General features: G+C 52.9%; 1 long non-coding RNA gene across 1 annotated transcript; it reads right to left on the bottom strand.

Annotated features, from left to right (window-relative positions):
- Positions 1-6,161: 6,161 nt before the first annotated feature.
- LOC148754935 (uncharacterized) lies at positions 6,162-19,062 on the bottom strand. Its single transcript, XR_016019482.1, has 2 exons — positions 18,344-19,062; positions 6,162-11,912 (listed from the first exon to the last, which is right to left on the bottom strand). It is a non-coding gene; the product is annotated as an uncharacterized LOC148754935 (long non-coding RNA).
- Between the last annotated feature and the right edge of the window lie 150 nt (positions 19,063-19,212).

Here is a 19,212-nt window from a genome sequence, read left to right as displayed (position 1 = left end):
TTTTGGACTTCTACGTCCTCCACATTCCCCAGCTTGTGGCTGCTTCCTCCGTCTTCAAAGCACATCACTGACATCTGCTTCCATCATCCCGTCACTTCCTGGGCTCCCCTTCCTGAAAGGACCCTGTGATCGGGCCCACCTGGCTGACCCAGGCTAAGCTTTCCATCGCAAGGTCCTAACGTCACCACTGTGGCAGCCTGGATAGTGGCCCCCAAAGAGGGTCCCTGGATCCTGCAGGTATTACATGAAATGGCAAAAGGGGCTTTGCAGATGTGCCTAAGTGAAGCCTGCCGCCCCCTCGCTAGCCGTATGACTTCAGGTGGAGCTCCCTCCCCTATAAAATGGTGGACAGCACAGTCCCTTCCTGTGTGGGTTGTGGGGAGGATTCCCTGAGACCGTATGTGATGAATAGCAGCGAGCAGGGCCCAGAACATGGTAAGTACAAGGCCCACGCAATGCCACCACCTCCCTGAGGCCCTCCTGGGCCACTCCAGCCAGAAGTTCTCCTGCCCCTGAGCACTGAGCTTCTTGGGCTCCTTACTTACGGCTCAGGACCCACTGAACCTGGACTAGCAGTTATCTCTGGGCAACTTTCCCCTCTGCTAGAAGGTATCCTCTCTGGGCTCCAGCCCTCAGCACCAAGCCTGGGCCTGGCCCACAGGAACGGATACTTCTAAACGTGTTACTTCTGGGTACCAAGCTGGTTTCCACCCATTCTCTCTAACTTGTGCAAGGAGGTATCATTATCCCATTTTAAGAGGTGGCAACTGAGGCTCAGAGAGGTCAGCCAACTTGCCCAAAGTCACACAGAGGACAAGTTCAGACCCGGGATCAGGGCATCTGCTTCCAAGTCTTTTTCGAGTCTCCATTTACCCTTCCTCTCAATGACACGCACAAAACATTCCTCTAGTCCTCACCTTTGCTGTGAACCTATGGGGTTCCGAGGCCCCTTGGAATGGGGACTCCCCAGCTCTGGGTTTGGCTGGGCAGGACCCCGATGGCACATTTCATTCCAGAGGCTCTTCCTGTTTACTTAGCCAGAATTCCCCTGAACAAACCTGTCTGGGGTACAAAGGGTGGGGTGGGTGTTCGAGATTTGCAGAGGAAGGTGGTCTGGCCTCCTCAGCCACCTCCCAGTTCATGACCTGGAGGCCCCACTCCTGGGCCTCGAGCAGCCAGCACACCAGAGCCAACAAAGCCTTGGAAACCCCCTGCTCCCTTCCTCCTCCTGCCCATGGAGATGTGAAGCCCAGAGAGGGAAGGGAATTGCTCAAAGCCACACAGCCAGGCCTGGAATGAGCTTCTGACCCCTGCGTAAGCGACCTCGCCCTGCACCTCCTAGGTCTGGGGAAGTGTGAGGGTGGGTGCTGGGGACGCACACACATACATACACGCGTGCACACGCATGAAGGAGCTGCTTTGCATGCTCCTTGTTTGCTAAACAAAACCACACCAATATCAGGATTTTAGCTACTTCTGCAGTAGGGCGGGACCATGAGCTAGACAATGGGTCTTTCTTCATCTGCTGAGGTTCAAGATCAGGATTTAGCTTGGGGCCCCTCCACAGAGTGCCCACAATGGTGTGTGTGGGGGGGGCACTGCAGCCTCAGAGAGTGGGGTCTGGCACCCCATTTGCACATTGCAGAGAAAGGGGGCCAGTGGGCAGGTATGGTGGGGGGGCTCCATGAAATCTGTTTCCCCAGGAGGAGTCAGCACTGTATGGAAGGGCCTGACTTGGGGGTTCCCCTCCTGTTTCCCCCCACACACACACAGAAAGCAGTCATTGGGGTGGGGGGGCTACTCAGAGTGCGCCCAGCTCAGTCACCCTGTTGCGCCTTCCCCGCCCCCACTGGTCCCAGGCTGTCCCAGGAAACATGGCTTTCATAAGCAGAGCTACAGCCCCTTGAGAAGGCCCCGATGGCGCCGGCCCACAGCCAGTAGGAGCAGAGCTCCCTGCCGAAGTTCTGCCCTTTTCAGGATGTGGGGTCCATGCTCATCACACTGGGATGGGGGGACAACTCAGTAGGTGCAATGGGGCACCACCCAGCTGCTGTCTGTGATCATGGGGGTTCAGGCACCCCGTTTTCCACTTCCCATCCCACTTCCACCTCTGAAATTCCCACCATCTGAGTCGCAGTGTGTGAACTGGAAGGCACGGTCCAGCCCTGTGAAAGGACATGGCTTCCCTTTGCCACCCCAGGGCCCTGGACCCAGAGAGGGGAAGTGGTGGCCCTCGTCACACCTCCTGTTAGCAGCAAGGTCACACAGAATCCAGGTTTTCTGACTCCCCGTCCAGTGGCCTTTCCACCAGGATTGATTGCATGACACCAGTGGACTCTGTACATAGAATACGGCACAAATGGTGGCCGCTGAAATTGCATGAGATGGGGGGCTGTCAGACTTCTCAGACTGCCACACTGACCGCAACATTGAGGGCTGGGTGGGTGTGGAGGGGGCACATGAGACTTCAGGAGGGTGCCAGTAACGCCACCCAGAGTATCAGCCTACTCAATGGTAAATAACAAAGCCAGTATTTTGCTATTAAACCCGCCACATTAGGGCGCAGAATGCAACATTTGAATTCATTTTTGGATAAAAGGTCGGGTCAGCAGCTTCAGGCTACATCCCAGCCTCCCCTCTGCGTCCCGCTGGAAGGGGGGGAAGCCCTGCCCCAGAGCAGGCCACACCCCAGCAGGGTAGCCAGGCCCTACCAGCTCCAGGACCAGGTTCGCTGAGGCACAAGCTGGAAGATGCCCAGAGGTCTCCATGGAAATCACTGACCAGGATGGAAATGCATCTCCCAGGGTTGGCCCAGGCATTTGTGTGTGTGGCTGAGTTGTCCCCATCTGCCAGTGCCCCGAGTAGGGTATGTTGACCTGGAAAGGAGCAAGGGGAGGAGGCAGGGCTGAGGGGGCAGCGGAAGGACGTAGGGCTCTGGATTATCTAGAAGAATAGGACCTATTCTGAAAGTTCCCTAGAGCCCAAACATGGCTCCCCCTGCCCCCATCACCTAAAGACTCAAGTCCCAACTGCTGTGACCTAACCTGCACTGCCCTAGACAGGCTCCCACTGGGTGTGAGTGCAGGCTTCTCAAAGGGAAGGGGCAGGACAAATAAGGGGTGGCTATAGGGAACAGAAGAGACATGACCAGAGAATGATGAAGAATCTGGACTGGCCAGAAGTGTACGAAGCTGGAACAGCCGCAGGCAGCGGGGCAGAGCATGAGGCGGGCTGGGGGTAGCGAGAGAGCCGGGCCAGCAGTCTTCTAAAGGCACCGAGCCATTGACTGCTTTGCGGACCAGGGGAAGAACTGAAGAGACATCAGAGCTGAGCTGTAGAAAGACGATCCATGGGGTGCATGGTGTGGCCTGGGGAGCAGGGGGGAGCCCTGGGGGCTGGAGGCCTGAGTCAGTATCAGAAATGCCAGCCGCACCTGATGTCAACTGAGCTCGTCCCCGGCTCCCTGCCGAGGCTGGTCAGGGAGGGGAGGGCCCCCCAGGAAGGGAGGACACACAGAACCTCAAGGCAGAACGTTCCCACTTCCCTGGGATTCTGTCTCTCCTGTTACTTCCCCAAAAGGCCTTAAGGGAATTCTCCATGCCATTTCTCACCCTCATGCCTCCACCTGGAATGCCCTCTTCCCTCCCCTGAACCCTTGAACCCAAGCTCAAGTGCCGAACTACTCAACTTGTGCTCACCCTATGACTCCTTCCCACTCCTAGGAATTTGAGTTAAAGAAATAGTCGTGACTGGGTACACAGACCAGCTACAGGACCATCTTCTGAAACCCCTGTGAATGGGGGAAAAAACTGGAACCACCCTAAACTCTCGTGAGAGGAGACTGGCTATGAGGCTGGCTAGGTGAGTCAGACGGTGGCGGTCGCGAAGTCACGGAAAGGACAGGGTGTGCTTTACAAGGACTGACCTGGAAGGGGCCTGGCGCTGTGTGGAGTAAAAAATGCTTTTCACGGTAGCGTGCCAGTTCTGTAAAAACAGCACAATGTGCATTTGCCGATGCCTAGAGAAACAAATCTGAAGAAAGTCCACCAAACCATTGATAGCAGTTGTTTCTGGGGGCCGGGAAGGAGGGTTGGGTTTCACCCCCAATGCTATCTGTAAAAGAGACGTGGATTTGTGTGTGTGTTTCACTGAAAAAAATGGAAAATAGATTTTGCAGAATAAATGTGTCAAAATAGGAAGCTGTTCATGATATCTTAAGTGAAAAAGTGGTTTAAAAAATCAGTAGGCAGCATGTGATTCCATTTTGTTAGTTACACACACATGGAAGGAAGTTTGCTAGGATAAAGGAGCAGCATATCAACAGGGGCCGTCGCTGAATAAAGGGGGTTGTGCGTATTTTTTTCTCCTTATTTTTCAGTATATTTTTCTGTAATGGGTATGCATGATAACATTATCACTGGTATTAAAAAAAGCCTCCCTCTACACAAACACCATTTCCCTGCCTTGCTGTCTCCCCCCCACCCCACCCCGCCCCAGCTGCTGGCCCTCCAGGCTCCCGCAGGGGTCCACGCAGAGCGCCACAGGCAGCTTCCTTCCTCCTGCACAAGTGCTGGTTCCAATCCTTTGTGTCCTAACACTTAGCTAGGGCCCAGCCCCTAGTAGGTCCCCAGTAAGTCTAGGATGGATGGACAACGCCCTCAGGGCCCCTGCGCCTCCTTGGCCGGTGTGGGGGGGACCCCTGAAGTGGAGCGCCTGTCTTGGGAGCAGTGGGATGGATGCCGGACACGCACTTCTTGCCCTGGGCCTTGGTGGAGGGCTCCTCTGTTCCAGCTCCCTGGCGTCCAGCTGGAGCCAGGCAGAGCCCTGAGTTCCAAAGGTTTGGGGTGGGTGGGCTGCAGGAAGGCGCGAGGAGGCAAATCTGAGGCAGGGTCGTGGGCTGAGCGGCCGTGCTCAGGTTTGGCCTGATAAGTTTATCAAATGGTGCCGGCTGCCAACCGTCAGCATGGAGCAGGCCAGCGGGCTTGGGCAGGAGGCCACTCCCGAGCCGATAGCGCCTTCCAAGTGTTATCAGGAGCCTGGTGGCCCAGAGAGCGGGAGAAGGGGAGCAGGGGAGAGAGAGAGAGAGAGAGAGAGAGAGAGAGAGAGAGAGAGAGAGGCTTCCAGCCACTTCACCCCAAGGACAAGAGCAGTGAGGAAGCGACCTGTGAGGTTCCTCAGGTGGGGGCAGGAGGTGGGGGTGGGGCTTGACATCCCAGCCACAGGAGCAAATGTAGCTGGGAATTCGCTCTGTGAGGTCACAGGCTAAAGACCCCATTTCTCCCTGGTCACAACCTTCCAGGCCAGGGAATGGAGCCAATGCTTCCCAGCTCTTCCTCAAAGCCAAAAGAAACAGTCTCTTTGAAAGAAAGCACGTGGGAGAAAAGGGGAGGGCACTTCACCATTCGTTTCCATTCCAGCTTTTTCTCTCCCTGCCCCCGTGGTCTTGGGGTGAGGACTCAGTTCTCATCTAGGGAGCCCCTGACCGTCCAGCCTGGCACTTGTCCCAGGAATCACTCCTCAGCCGTCGGGCACATTATCTTCCCTGCCTTACGAATGAGGAAACTGAGTCTCAGAGTGAGTGAAGATGAGGGGCAGATGGCTGAGGCCCCAGGAGGCCAGGAGTGGGAAGAGCAGAAGAAGGGATGGGAGGCTGAGGCCTGGCTGCCACCCCCAGGGCTGGAGGTTCTAGAAGAAGTGCTGTGATCTACTAGGGGAGCCAAGCCCGAGGCCCACAGCACAGCTGCTGCGCAGGCAGCCGGACCTGGGTGGTGCAAGCCCCCCTGTGGGAGGGAGTGCCTCAAGGTCCAGAGGGATGTCTTGGGGGAGGGGGTGGAATCATGGAGGATTTTTAAAATTCCTTTTTTAGACATTCTCTGGGTTTCCCATGATTTTTTTGTAACAACAATGTAGAGTGTTTTTGGGGGGGAGGGGGAGAAAGGTGATTTGTTTAACAGAGAGAGAAGGAGAGGGTCCGGGGCAGGGTCCCTGGTGGGCTGGGAACATGCGGCTGGGCCTTCCAGCCCAGGGCAGTCTGTCCGCGGCACTGCCTCTGTCAGCCTGAGGCCTAGGCTGCCGGGGTCCGCAGAGCCCACAGCTGTGTCCCCTGGAGCCCCTGTGACAGCCTAGGCCAGGACATCTCCAGAGGTACGAAGACCACCCTAATGGGTTAGAAAAACATTCATTCATCAACTCATATTTATCAAGCGCCTGCCACATGGCAGGCACCATCCCAGGTGGTGAGGATAGAGCAACGGGGAAAACAGACAAAATGCCCACTCTGTTGGAGCTCCGTGGGGACACAGAGGGCAAACAGTCAGGAGAGACGATGCAGAGAAGTGGGTGGTGTGGCCACGTGGGGGTCAGCATTTTTATGGGTGGCCTGGCCTCACTGAGAAGCCCTGAGTTGTTCCCTCCCACAGGAGAGAGCTGGGGACAAGGTGCTGGGAGGCTGGAATGTCACTCTGGCCCCCACGAGGCCAGGTGACTTTCAGACTCTTCCCTTGGGGTCTCAGCATCTGTCTTTAAGACACCTGTGGTCTTTAGAAATCTCTAGATTCAGCCTGTGTGCACCTGGGTCCCAAGATTTCCTTGCATGAATTCTTGAACAAGGGAAGGGAGGGTGGGGTGGCACCTGGGTGGGGGCGGGGAGAGGGGGAGGGAGAGAGTGGAGAGTGCACATTTGTGGGCCTGCAGCACACAGGGGTGCAGCTGAGAGTCCAGACGTGGAGCGTGGTTTGAAACTGAGGAGGACAGAAAAGTGGGGCCCAACGCATTTTGGCAGCTTAGACCTCTGCTTGGCATTCCTGATAATAGACGACTACGTGTATCTAACACGTATTGAGAGCTAAAGACGAGCCGGCCCCGTCCACACCTCGCGACCCGGACCCTCTGCTCTTTCCACACGTTACACAAAGTGAATGTAGTTGTTATTCTCAGTGTCAGTGGCTCTGACCGTGGCACAGGCCCTGGGCTGGATGACCCGGACGGCGTCCTCCCTGCCGCTGTGTGATGAACGGAGCCGCACTACACTCACGCGCAGCTGACAGCTGGAGCCACAGACGCCAGGCGGAGGCTTGGAGCTATTTCTGCAGAGGGTGACTTGGGACTTCCTCCCGGATCTCTTAAAAATAAAGGGGTTATCGTGGCGCTCAGGCTCCTTCCTCCGCATGAGGAACCCTGACATGATTTCGGGGGCAGGCCAGAGCCCCCAGGTCTCTCTCAGCCCAGTGAGGACTTATCTCTAAGCTCAGTTGAGCAGCAGGAAGGCAGTGAAGCGACCACCATGGGCAGCTCTTCCTGCCCCAGAAGCCCCTTTTGGGAGCAGCAGGGGATGTGGCCACTGACTCAGGGGCGTCAATCACCCCTCTTCCCCGGGGCTGTGGTTGCCCACCGGACTCTGGGGGGAATCAGAAATCAGGGGGCAGAGAGCATCCTGGGAAGCCTCCACCCAGCCAGCCTGGCCTCTGCCCCGAGCCCTCCCACTGCACCCAGCCCCACCGACCCTGTGTCTATATGTGGCCACCACCATGCAGTGTGGGGGGGAGGGACATCTGTCTCCCCTACAGCCACCATGGGGGCGGAAGCACTTGGCACCTGAAGCTCAGGCCACCCTGCAGGGAGACTGAAGGTGACGGCCCGAGGAGGTAGAGGCTGTGGAAAGGCAGGGCAGGCCTGGGGCTAGGGACATCTCTCCCTGCCAGTGGGTCCACTCTGCAGCAGAGAGGAGACCTGGGGGTCAATCCACCCCCTCTGGGGATTTCTTCCCATCTTGCAGGCCCGGGACATTTAGTCCCAATGTAAGGCAACTCCTCTCAGGGTTGTGAGGAGAGAATCCCAGGACCCCATTCAACAAGCATTTGCTGGGTGTCCACTGCCGGCTGGGCCCTGATGGGTCAAGACTCAGGAGAGGGACACCTGGGGGATACTGGAGGCTAATGGTCACCAAGCCCAACCCCGGGATCAGGGAAGTCTTCCTGGAGGAAGCAGACATCTGAAAGATGAAAAGAATTTGATTTGTCAAAAGTGGAAAGGGCGGCCCCTCGCCAAGGAAACGGGCTGCAAAGGCCCCGGGGAGACAAAAGGCCTCTGGTCTGCCCCCGGCTCCGCGCCCATCCAGCTGAGGATCAGGGGGCCAGCCAGTGCCCCCGCAGAGCCGCAGGAGGCCAATATGGAAAGCTAGAGTGACCTAGTGGGGTCCCCAGAGCCGTCCTGCGGGGTCTCGGTGCCCAGCCCCTTTCACCCCGGCTCTCTGCAGGCTCTCAGGGCGCCTGCTGCCAGTCCTTCCTTGCTGGCTCCCCGGGTGCCCACCTGTGGCCCAGCCCGGCCCTCATCGGGACTGCTCTGGGGGGCAGGTTAAGGTCCCTGAGCTGAGTGTCCCCAGAGCAGTTCTGCAGAACAGCAATCTTAGCTGGAAACCGTCACAGTTGGGGTTTCCTCTCCAGCGCCCCTCAGCCGGCCTCAGACTTATCACTGCCCTCCAGCTGCCTCGCCCCCAGCCCCTCAACCACCTCCCCCGGTGAGTCAGCAAATCTTCCCTCCCTGGGGGGAAAAAACAAGGGTGAAAAAATCACAATGTCAGATTACAAAGCCCCAACTGTAGGGCAGGCCCCTGGCAGGGAGATAAGGGTCCCCTCTCCGCCCTCAAAGCCCCTCTGGCAGATAAACTTTCTAAAGTGGCAGAGGGCGGCTGCACATGTGGGTGCCGAGGCCTGGCCTCGAGGAAGTCTAGCTGGAGAGACAGGCCGTTGGGTGGCCCTGCCAGATCTGAGGGCCTGGGCCCGGCCACCGTGCAGCGAGCACAAAGAGGAAGCACCCGTGGCGGGCGCTAGTGTTGCCATCCCACTCCCCCACCCCGGAGGTTGAAAGAGAAGGGCGGGGGCCTTCTCAGAAAGTTGGGTGGGAGGGTGCCCACAAATGCCCTCCACCCCGTCCCTGTGCCAGCTCGGCCTGCAAGCCATGCTCTGAGCAGGGCCCCGCTGTGCTGAGGAAGTGAGGGTGCTGGTCCTCAGGCAGCCCTGGAGCGGGAAGGAATGGGGGCCACCCAGGCCAGCAGCCTCCCAGCCGGCTCAGCCATCTCCAGGCGGAATCCTGACTCTCCTGGCTGGAGTTGGTGGAGACTCGCCCTGGGGCGCCCACTTCTCCTTAGGAGACCTCTGGACATGGGAGGGGGCTGGGGAGTGAGGCCTGTGGGCCGCCTCCACCGATAGAGACAGACGGTCAGAATGATGGGCCTGAAGTTAGACTTTGGGCAGAGTTCTGTCACCCTAGACGAGTCATTTCTCTACTCTGGACCTCTTGCTTGTCTGTAAAAAGAGTGATAATAACACCCCCGCCCCAACACACACACACACCCCACAGGGCTGAGTGGCCCCAGACAGTCTCTGGGGGTCAGCATCAGGTTGGAATGGGGGTGTCTGGCACACAGGGCCATGTGTCTGGCTGCCTCTCCTTTATCTGGGGAAGCTTCCTGGGGTCATTTCTCAGGAAACCGTGAGGATGGCTAGAGTGGAATAAGTGACAGAGAGAGTATGCTCCAGGCCCGGGCCTGGTGCCAAGGGCCAGTGCCTTCAGTCCCCAGCAGCTTCGGAGCTCCTCAAACCTCTGTTGTTTCTTCCTCTGGGGCCTCCAGATGCAAAAGGAAGACTGCCGGTCAAGACGAGGTCTACAGCCCCTTTAGACCTTTGCAAAACACCTCATTGGGTGTGTGCTTGGCCCAAGGTGCTGAGCCAAAAAGGCAAGAAAAGCCAGCAGCCAAAGGGGAAGTAGTGCCAAGTGTCCACCACTGGATGGAGGCAAAACCAAAGGACTCTGCACCGTGAAGCAATGTCCAGCCTTAGAAAGGAAGGAAATCCTGACACCTGCTACGACACGCGTGGGCCTCGAGGACACGATGCTAAGAGAAATAAGCCGGACACAAAAGGACAAATCCTGTGTGATTCCACTTATGTGAGGTCCCTCGAGTAGGCAAATTTAGACACAGGAAGTAGAATGGTGGTTGCCAGGGGCTGTGGGGAGGGAGGAATGGGCAGTTATTGTTTAATAGGTAGAGTTTCAGTTTTACAAGATGAAAAGAGCTGTGGAGATGGATGGTGGTAACGGTCACGGCATGAATGTACTTTTAATGCCACTGAACTCTACACCTAAAAATGGGTAAAATGGCAAGTTTTATGTTATGTATATTTTGGTACCACACACACACACACACACAAAAACGCTGGTAGGTACCATGTGATCTTGGTGTTTGCCGAACGAAGGCTTGAGAACCAGAGCCCAGCCCCAAACAGCTCACAGTCCAGGACGGACAATGCCCCTTGACTGAGGCCACAATGCCAGGAGCCCAGCTCTGGGCTGCAGCCGGGAGGGGCCACTTCTCTGCAGGGTAAGCGACTGGGCACCCACCAGGCAGCCACGACCTCTCTCCGGGACTGCCTTTGCCTGCCTCTGGGCTTCATGGAATGCTGTTCCCTTTGCCTGGAAGGTGGCTCCCTCAATTTTTCACAGGGCTCGCCCCTTCTTCATTGTCGTTTCAGCCCCCATGTACCTTACAAGGAGGCCTCCCCTTGCCAGGTACAGCCCCCAGTGACTGTCGCTGCTGATGCCCTTCATAATTGTCATTAAATAGCTGGGCCGTAGTCTGAACACAGTCCATGAAGCTCTCCACTGCTTCCCCAGCACCCGGCAAAGAAACACTGTTCAATGGCTGGACAACGGGTGGCCAATTAATGGGCCTGACCCCTCCCCACTCCAAACGACCCAGGGCTAGGTAATGGGTGGGGCTGGGGGCCTGGGCCTTTCTGATCTTCTCTCTAGGAGGGTGTATTGCAGTTCAGAACCACAGTCTGTCCTACTGAGCCGGGTGGTTGCTGGACCTGTTTGAGAACTCCCTCCCCTGGCCTCAGTGAGAAAATGACAGGGACCCCAGCTCAGAGCTGCACCTGGAGAACAGCACCCACTCCCCACCTGAAGGACGAGCCCTCATCTGCTCTGACCACCGTGGAAGGCCAGCCACCCTCCACACTGAGCACTTCCCATGTAAACAGCGGGTGCAGTGGATTCGTTTTACAACGTGGAAACTGAGGCACCCCTTACCAAAGTTGGACTGAACTTTACAGAACCTCTGCCCAAAGGCTTTTTAATCCCAAGGTAAACCCTGCCAACGAATCCAGGGTTCATCCTGGCTCTGTGGCCAACTCTCCTCCAGACCCCCAGCCCGAGGCGCCAAGTTCACACTGGTCAGACTGCAGCAAGAGGTCGGGAAGGACGGAGGAAGGATGGAGTCTGGGGCGCTGGCCAGTGCCCAGATGCTAGCCCCGCCTATTCTCCCTCTTCCCCTCCCCCATCTACCACCTGCCCTCCTCTCTCGCCCTCCTCTTCCTCCTCCCCATCTGCCTTTCCTCTTCCTAGCCGAAAGTGGGGTCATGGCCCTGGAAAGCCTTGAGGCCAAAAATGCTGAATTATGTGATTATTCAGGTCATTCATCCCGCTTCTCGCCTTCCCCGAGTGCCCCTTTGCAGCAGGGACCCCAGCCTGGTATGTCTGGGTGGAGGTTGCCACCACTGACCCAGGTCTGCGCCCACCCCCAGCCCGGAGCTCGCGGAGCCGAGGGGCGTCGGAGTGGGGACGGCGCCCCCTGGTGGCGGTAGCTGAGGGCGCTGTGGAGGGCCGAATCCCGCGGGTGCGGTTACCCCATTCGCTGCGGACGCGCCCCTTCGCCATCATCGATTAGGTGTCTTTCTGTGAAAGGCGCCAGAAACCCGCCAAAGAGACCCGCCAACAATCCAGCGGGAAACTGAGGCACCAGCTAACCAAAGCGGGGACAGCAGGTGTGCCGCGTGCGGAGGCCTCTTCAAAGTGGGGGGAGGACAACCCTTCTCAGGTTACCCTGAGCTGACCCGGACACAGGCAACGAGACCCTGGGGAAACCATGGAACCGCAAAGTTAGGAACTTGGGGTTAAGAGAACAGATCCCTCAGAATTCTGTTTAAGGGTTTGGGCCCCCTCCCCCCCACCCCAGCAACGGGGAGCCGTGGCAGTTCTGAGGCCTTTTGCGGGATAGGGGGTTTAGGCAATCACAAAGCCCCGCGAAGCTGAAGCCCCGAACCAGAGAAGTGGGGGCTGCGGAGGGAGTGGGACAGCCCCCGAGATGAAACAGGTCTCAGGCCAGGGCTGGAGGATGGCCTGGGGCACCGGGGGCCCCTGTGACCCGGCTTCATTCGGAGAGAGAGTATAAATGGCCCCAATGGGGGAACATGCAGTGACGGCTAACAAAATCACAGCCGCACATACCCTTTGACCCCACAGTACTTCCCAGGTACCCAGCCCAGGTGTGAAATGACATGCAACAGGGATTCATGGCCACACTGTATTTGCAGAAGGTTGGAACGACCCGAGTGTCCCTCGCAGAAAGCTGATAAATAAATCATTGTCCAACCGTACGGTGGAATTGCGTGCGACTGTCAAAAACAATGAGGAAGCACTGTATGAATTGATGCGGAGTAATTTCCATGATATATTGTCAAGTGAAAAAAGGAAGATATGGAAGGGAGTGTATCCTCAGCTACCATTTGTGGTCATATTTACAGTTGACTTTAATAGACTGAAGAGTCATATTACCAACTCCAGGGAAGCCAATAAAAACCTGTGCAACTATTTATTAGAGGGGAAGTAGAGTAATAAACCCATTTGCGGGTTAGCTGTTCACTTTTATTAAAGTGGATGGAGAGCATACATATGATTTTGCTGCTCACTATGGCGATTGTCTCCAGAGGGATAAGCAAGACACTGGTGACATCAGTCACCTCCAGAGAAAAGCTGATCCTCGTGTCTGGGGAAAGGCGTGGGAGGGGGACCCTTTCACCACCACGTTTTGGTGTCTTTTGGATTTTGAACCACGTGTATCTAGTTAGCCGTCCACTTGAAATAAAAACGTAAGTGGATGTGAGAGATCCGCTGGGAAGCTGTGTGCTGCAGTCAAGTTGAAAGGTGGGGTGAGCTGAGTGCGGGTGATGGAAGGAGTGGGAAGAGAAGATGGACTCCTGGTTTAGGCGACGGAGGGGACCCTCAGCATTGGATGACGAGGCTGGGGAGGGTGGGACTCCAGGGTGACAGACACCCAAGTTCCTGGAGAAAGGGAATCCTAGAGGAGGGGCCTGGGGGGCAGCGTGCGGTGGAGACGGCAAGCGTCCAGTTTAGGCAGCATTCATCCTTTTTCCCCTGTGACTGTCCAGGATCCCCCCCCACCGCCCTTTGGGAGAAACCCCACCTTGTGGGAGGTCCCCGGGTAGGGCAGTTCCCAGCACCACCCTTGTGTGGCTGAGCGAGGCCTGGGCTCAGAGCCTCCTCAGTCCCCGGGCAGAGCTTTGCGCCCCCTCCCGTTTCCCGGATTGGTGAGGTGGCTCACTGCAAGGGGAACGGGCAACGCCTTGGGTGGCTGAAGCATCCTGTGTCACGACTGGGGGACAAGTACATCCACATGTTTGTCAAGTGCTCGAACTACACACTTAAACTGGGTGTGTTTTATTGCGTGTAAATTGTACCTCAGTAAAGTTGATTTAAAAGTATATATATTAGGCTGGTGCAAAAGTAATTGCGATTTAAAAGGTTAAAAATTGCAAAAACCACAATTACTTTTGCACCAACCTAATATATATATATACTTTATATATATATATACTTTATATATATATATACACACATACACATACCCCCGGTATAATACATATAATATATATTGTATTATAATATATATTATGTGATAATATATATTATATATATATATATATATATATATATATATATATATATATATATATTATACCGGGGTGCCAAAAAAATGTCTACAAGGGGACATTTTGGTCAACGTTGCTCAAGCAGCAGTTCACCGTAATTGGAAGTATCTGGAAGCTGACGGGAACCACTTTGAGCACCTCTTGTAATTGCAGAAGTCAAACGTGACATGTATTCATCTTTTATCATCGGTATATATTGAGTATTACAATTTGAATACAGTTTTCCTTTCTTAAAATGTGTACACATTGTTCTGGCCCCCTCTGTATATATACACACCCCATATATATTCATATATGACACGATAGTAGTCGCTCAAAAGGCAAGAATCAAGAGGGGTCTAAATGTGTCTTCGCTTTGTCATGGACGTGGTAAAGGTACTAATTTATATTTGACTTTAATAGATCAAGGATTCATATTATAATCTCTAGGGTAACCATTAAAATGAAAATAAAGTAATGAAATATAATGAGTATAAAAGAGGAAGAGAAAGGGGAAGAAAAGGACAGAGAACAGATGGAACAAATAGAAAAGCAATAGTAATATGAAAAGATTTAAACATACCAGCATTACATTAAATATAAGGCAATTAAATACTCCAGTTCAAAGACAAAGGATATTAGACAGGAGGAAAAAACCCACAACATCCTGCTCACCAAAGACAGATTTAAAATATAAGGATACAGAGGATTGAAAGTGAAAAGCTAGAAAAAGATACATATGAAATAAGTCAGAAGGGAGAAGAACAAATACCACAAGATCTCACTTATAGGAGGAATCTAAAGAACAAAATAAACAAACAAACAAAACAGAAACAGACTCATAGATACAAAGAACAAACTGATGGTTGCCAGAGGTGGGGGGTTGGGAGCTGGCTGAAAAAGGTGAAGGGATTAAGAAATACAAATTGGTAGTTACAAAACAGTCACGGGGGTGGGGGGTGGGGGGGGGTGGGGGGGTGTGGGGGGGGGTGGGGGGGTGTGGGGGGGGGTGGGATGTAAATACAGCACAGAGAACATAGTCAATAATATGGTAATAACAGTAACCATGTATAGTGCCAGGTGGGTACTAATGAGGGGATCACTGCATAAATTACATAAATGTCTAACCACTACGCTGTACACCTGAAACTAACAAAAAATAATATTGAATGTCAACTATAACTGAAAAAAAATTTTTTAATGGATATATATCGTGAAAACATTAACCAAAACAAATCTCTTGTAGCTATATTCATATCACACATTTAGACCTTCCTAGAGATAAAGAGGAACGTTCCGTGATGATGAAAGAGCCATATACCAAGAATATGTCGCATGTCTAAATTTATATGTACATAACAGGGCCTCAATTGTAGACCAAGCAAAATTGACAAAGCTAAAGAGAAACAGGGAAATTTGCAATCATAATGGGAAATTCTAACACGTCTCTCAGAGAATGAGCAGAGACACACACACACACACACACACACACACACACACACACCCCAGGAAGGATACAGGACATTGCACCTGACACCTGCAGAACACACATTTTTTGCTGATGTACCTGGAACACTTACTTAATAAGCCTGACTACATGTTGGGCCATAAAGCAAGTCCTCATCAATTTCACAGGAAGGATTGAACTCATACAGAATATGTTACCTGACTACAGTGAAATTAAGCTAGAAGTCAGTAACGGAGATAATTTTTAAATTCTCCAGTTTTGGGATATTAAGCAATAGGCTTACAAATAACCCACATATCAAAAAAAAAAAAAAAAAAAAAAAAAGAATCATAATGGCTGTTGGAAAATATTTTTAACAGAGGGGAGAGCACTATTTCAGGGAGCAAAGACATGAAAAAGACCCTAAGAGAAATTTCATCTTCAGTTATGATGCAGGAATCGTGTAAAACAGCTGCTCCCACCATAACAAACTCAAGATGAACCCAAAGAAAAAACTCAAGATGAACTAAAACTCACCATAACAATGAAAAGACACGAGATGAACTAAACCAAAGCTTCCAGGAGAAAATATTTTCACGAACTTCAGATAGGAAAAGATTTCTTAGAACACTGTAAAAGGAACCCTAGTCATAAAAGGAAAAGGGGGGCCTGCTTCTCAGATGCAGACAATGGAGGTTCCAGTTCTTGATCTGGGTGCTAGTTCCACAGGTGTGTTCACCTGGGAATGATTCACCAGGATGAGCACTTACCACGTGCTTTCTGACCTGGATGTTATCCTTCAACTAAAGAGTTCATTTTTCAAAAAGAGAGAGGGGTCACCAACACCCATGGAGGGAGGATCAGAGAGAGGCTGTCCCCACACTCCTGCGGGAAGAACCGAGAAGGTGCTGGGTGGGTGGGGGAGAAGCTTGCTGTCAATATACCCTGTCTGTTTACTGATTTTCTGCCTCCGACACCAGTCCTCTGCCTGGTACCGGGGACAGTTCCGAGATTTGGGGGAATTAACGCTTATACAATTTTAGAGTCCTTCTTTATGCCCCCAAAAACAACAACAAAATTGAGAAAACAACATTAAGTGTAAAAGCAAGAAGCGATTTACGATGAGAAAAGAAATCATAACACATGTTAAATTCTATATGACAAATACAAAAAACATCCAGAACTTCAGAAAAAAATGTGTATTAATTAATGGCCAGACATCTCTTTTTCGCACCTTTTCCCTACATTTTTGTCTATATACTCTTTGCTCACCACCTCACATGACAATGATTTTGGGAGCTGGCTGAAAAAGGTGAAGTAACATCATTTTCTACAGAGAAAACGGAAATGGAGTCTTTAACAGGGTTGATGAAAATTTGGCTTTTGTCATTGCTAGTTAAGGGTATTTTTTCTCAGCTTTTCAACTTAGTGAGAACGCTGTGGTAAGATACGATCAAATATGGAGCAAATTAGGGAGCATAAAACACGCTACTTTGCACCCAGGGGTACCGGCCACCTGTAGCACTGCCAAGGAGTTGGACCGTACAGACTTCTGATGCATTCTGTTTTGCGCGAATCCTATTAAACCCCCCCCCCAAAGTATGGTGCATTTCTACTTGCATACTCTGCACTATCAGATTTATTCCTGATTGTCGATGAGAACCAAATCCTTTGCTTAGTTTTTTAAACATGTGTGGTGAAATACACATAACATACAATTCACCATCTTAACCATTTTTCAGTGTGCAGTCCAGCCGTGTTAGGTACATTCACACTTTTGTACAAGCGTCACCACCGTCCATCCCTAGAACTTTTTCACCTGGAAAAACTGAAACTCTGTGCCCATTAACCACTTCTTTTCCCCTTCCCCAGCCCCTGGCACCCACCATTCTACCTTCTGTCTCTATGAATTTGTCTACTCTAGGGACCTCAGGTAAGTGGACTTACACAGTGTTCGTCCTTCTGTGACTGGCTTCTTTCATTTAGCACGATGTCCTCAACGTTCATCCATGCTGTAGCAGGTGTCAGGATTTCCTTCCTCTAAGGCTGGATAATATGCCATGTGTGGAGGGACCACAGTTTGTTTATCCATCATCTGTCAGTGGACACATGGCTTGCTTCTACCTTTCTGCTATTGTGAGTAATGCTGTTACAAACAACGGTGTATAAACATGTCTTTGAGAGTCTGCTTTTGATTCTGCTGGTTATATACTCAGAAGCGGAATTGCTGGATCATATGGTCGTTCTATGTTTAATTTTTTGACGAACCACCATACTGGTTTCCACAGCGGCTGTACCACTTTACATCCCTCTGCTTCCAATTTTACACATCTGCTGATTGGAGGAATTTTCCAGACTGGCTGGCTCTGAGTGCTGTACTACCTTTGGGCCTGAACCTTCCTGTCACAACACCAGAAACTGTCACAGAAAGCGGTAGGAGTGTGTACTCTTGGAAACCACTGCTATACAGGGTGTAACTTCACTACACACAGAAGTGGCTACAGACTGCACACGTGCTTCCCTCTCAACCTCAACTTCCCCACAGTCCAGACCCTTCAGTACCGGTGACCACTGCCTCCCAAAACAAGGGAAGTGTGACCGAGGGCAAGTTGAATGAGAAGAGACGAGAGTCTTAACCAATCACAGTTAAAATACTTTACTTTTTCAATTTGTATAAAAAGTATGCCCATGTGAACACAAGAATAAGGCATCTCCCAGGGCCTTGACGAAAGGCACCTGCAATGGAGGGGGGCTTGATACGTAAATGCTGTTAGTTTCATTGTAAACTGGCCTGTGCCTGGCTCATTTTTGAAAATATTTAACTTGGCAACACATAAACTCTATTTTTGAACAACCTTTGCAGTTCTGTCCTCTATGCGTTTACTTTTGTTTTGGAATGACAAGTCGACTAGGAAGGCAGATGTCCTTGGGAAGAGAACCGGTAAACCTCTGTATAAACACTATTCCGCAGGCCCCCATCCCTTGCCACGACCTAGCGGTGGGATTGTGCGGCAGGACTGTTGGATCTGGGCGTGCGCGTTGGTGCGTAGCGGGGGCGAGGCGGGCCACGCCTCCCGGTGGTCGCACCAGAGAAGGAGCAGGCTGCTGACCCGGCCCAGCGCACACATACCTCTTAGGAGGGAGGCTCTGCGCCCTGCGCCCCCGGCACATTTCCCTTCCTTCAGCGGCCACTTCGCCCTTTCTTCCAGGTGTCACGGGCACTGATGACCACCAGGTGGCGATGTTGCCCGCGAGGACTCTGTCGCCACCTCGTGGCCGAAAGTGAACACTACGCCTTCTCGCCGGTCCTTTGGGGTGCAGTCCCTGCTGGAGAATATTCAAGTCACAGTGTGTTTCATAGACTGACCGGCAGCCCAGGCAGGAATACTCAGATTCTGTGGCCTAAAGAAAACATTTTCCAAAGCCCTCCTTGCCCTCGGTTAATAGAGGATCAGTAACCCCCCACCTCAGGTCCCCCCATAGAAGGGGCTCCCCAGCCAGTATTCAATATTCAGAGCCTGGACCGGAGTCAGACGTGGTGGTTGTGGGGTGGCAAGGGAAGTCCAGGCGCTTCTCTCCTGTTAGGTTCTGAGTGGTGCCCAGCACACAGTAGGCGCTTAATACGTGTCCAAGAAACGAAGGACCAACTCGCGCATTCTGTCCAGAACTTCCCCTCCCCACACACACCAAGGACGCCTGGGAGTTTCCTGTGAGTGGAGGTGCGCTAGAAACCCCGTCCTGCTGCGGACGCTGGCAGGAGAGGGAATCCAAGCCCCCAGGAAGCCGCTGAGGGGACGCTGCGCCGGGGGAACCAATTCATTGCTGCGACTTTCCCCACAGGGGAAGGCGGCCGGAAGTCGGCCTCAGCTCGCCGGGGAGAGGGGTGGACCCTGGCTTCCGCCTGACTGTTCATTGGCTAAATCTCGGCTCGGCCCGGTTTTCATTGGCTATAGTCACGGTGTCCTACGATGCTCCGAGTTCCTCGCGGGTTGGTAGGAG

Source organism: Rhinolophus sinicus, chromosome 16 (assembly GCF_057876585.1).
Source record: "Rhinolophus sinicus isolate RSI-liver-muscle chromosome 16, RSI-T2T, whole genome shotgun sequence".
NCBI lineage: Eukaryota > Metazoa > Chordata > Mammalia > Chiroptera > Rhinolophidae > Rhinolophus > Rhinolophus sinicus.
Note: the sequence above shows the minus strand (reverse complement) of the source record. Positions and strands in the feature narration are given on the sequence as shown.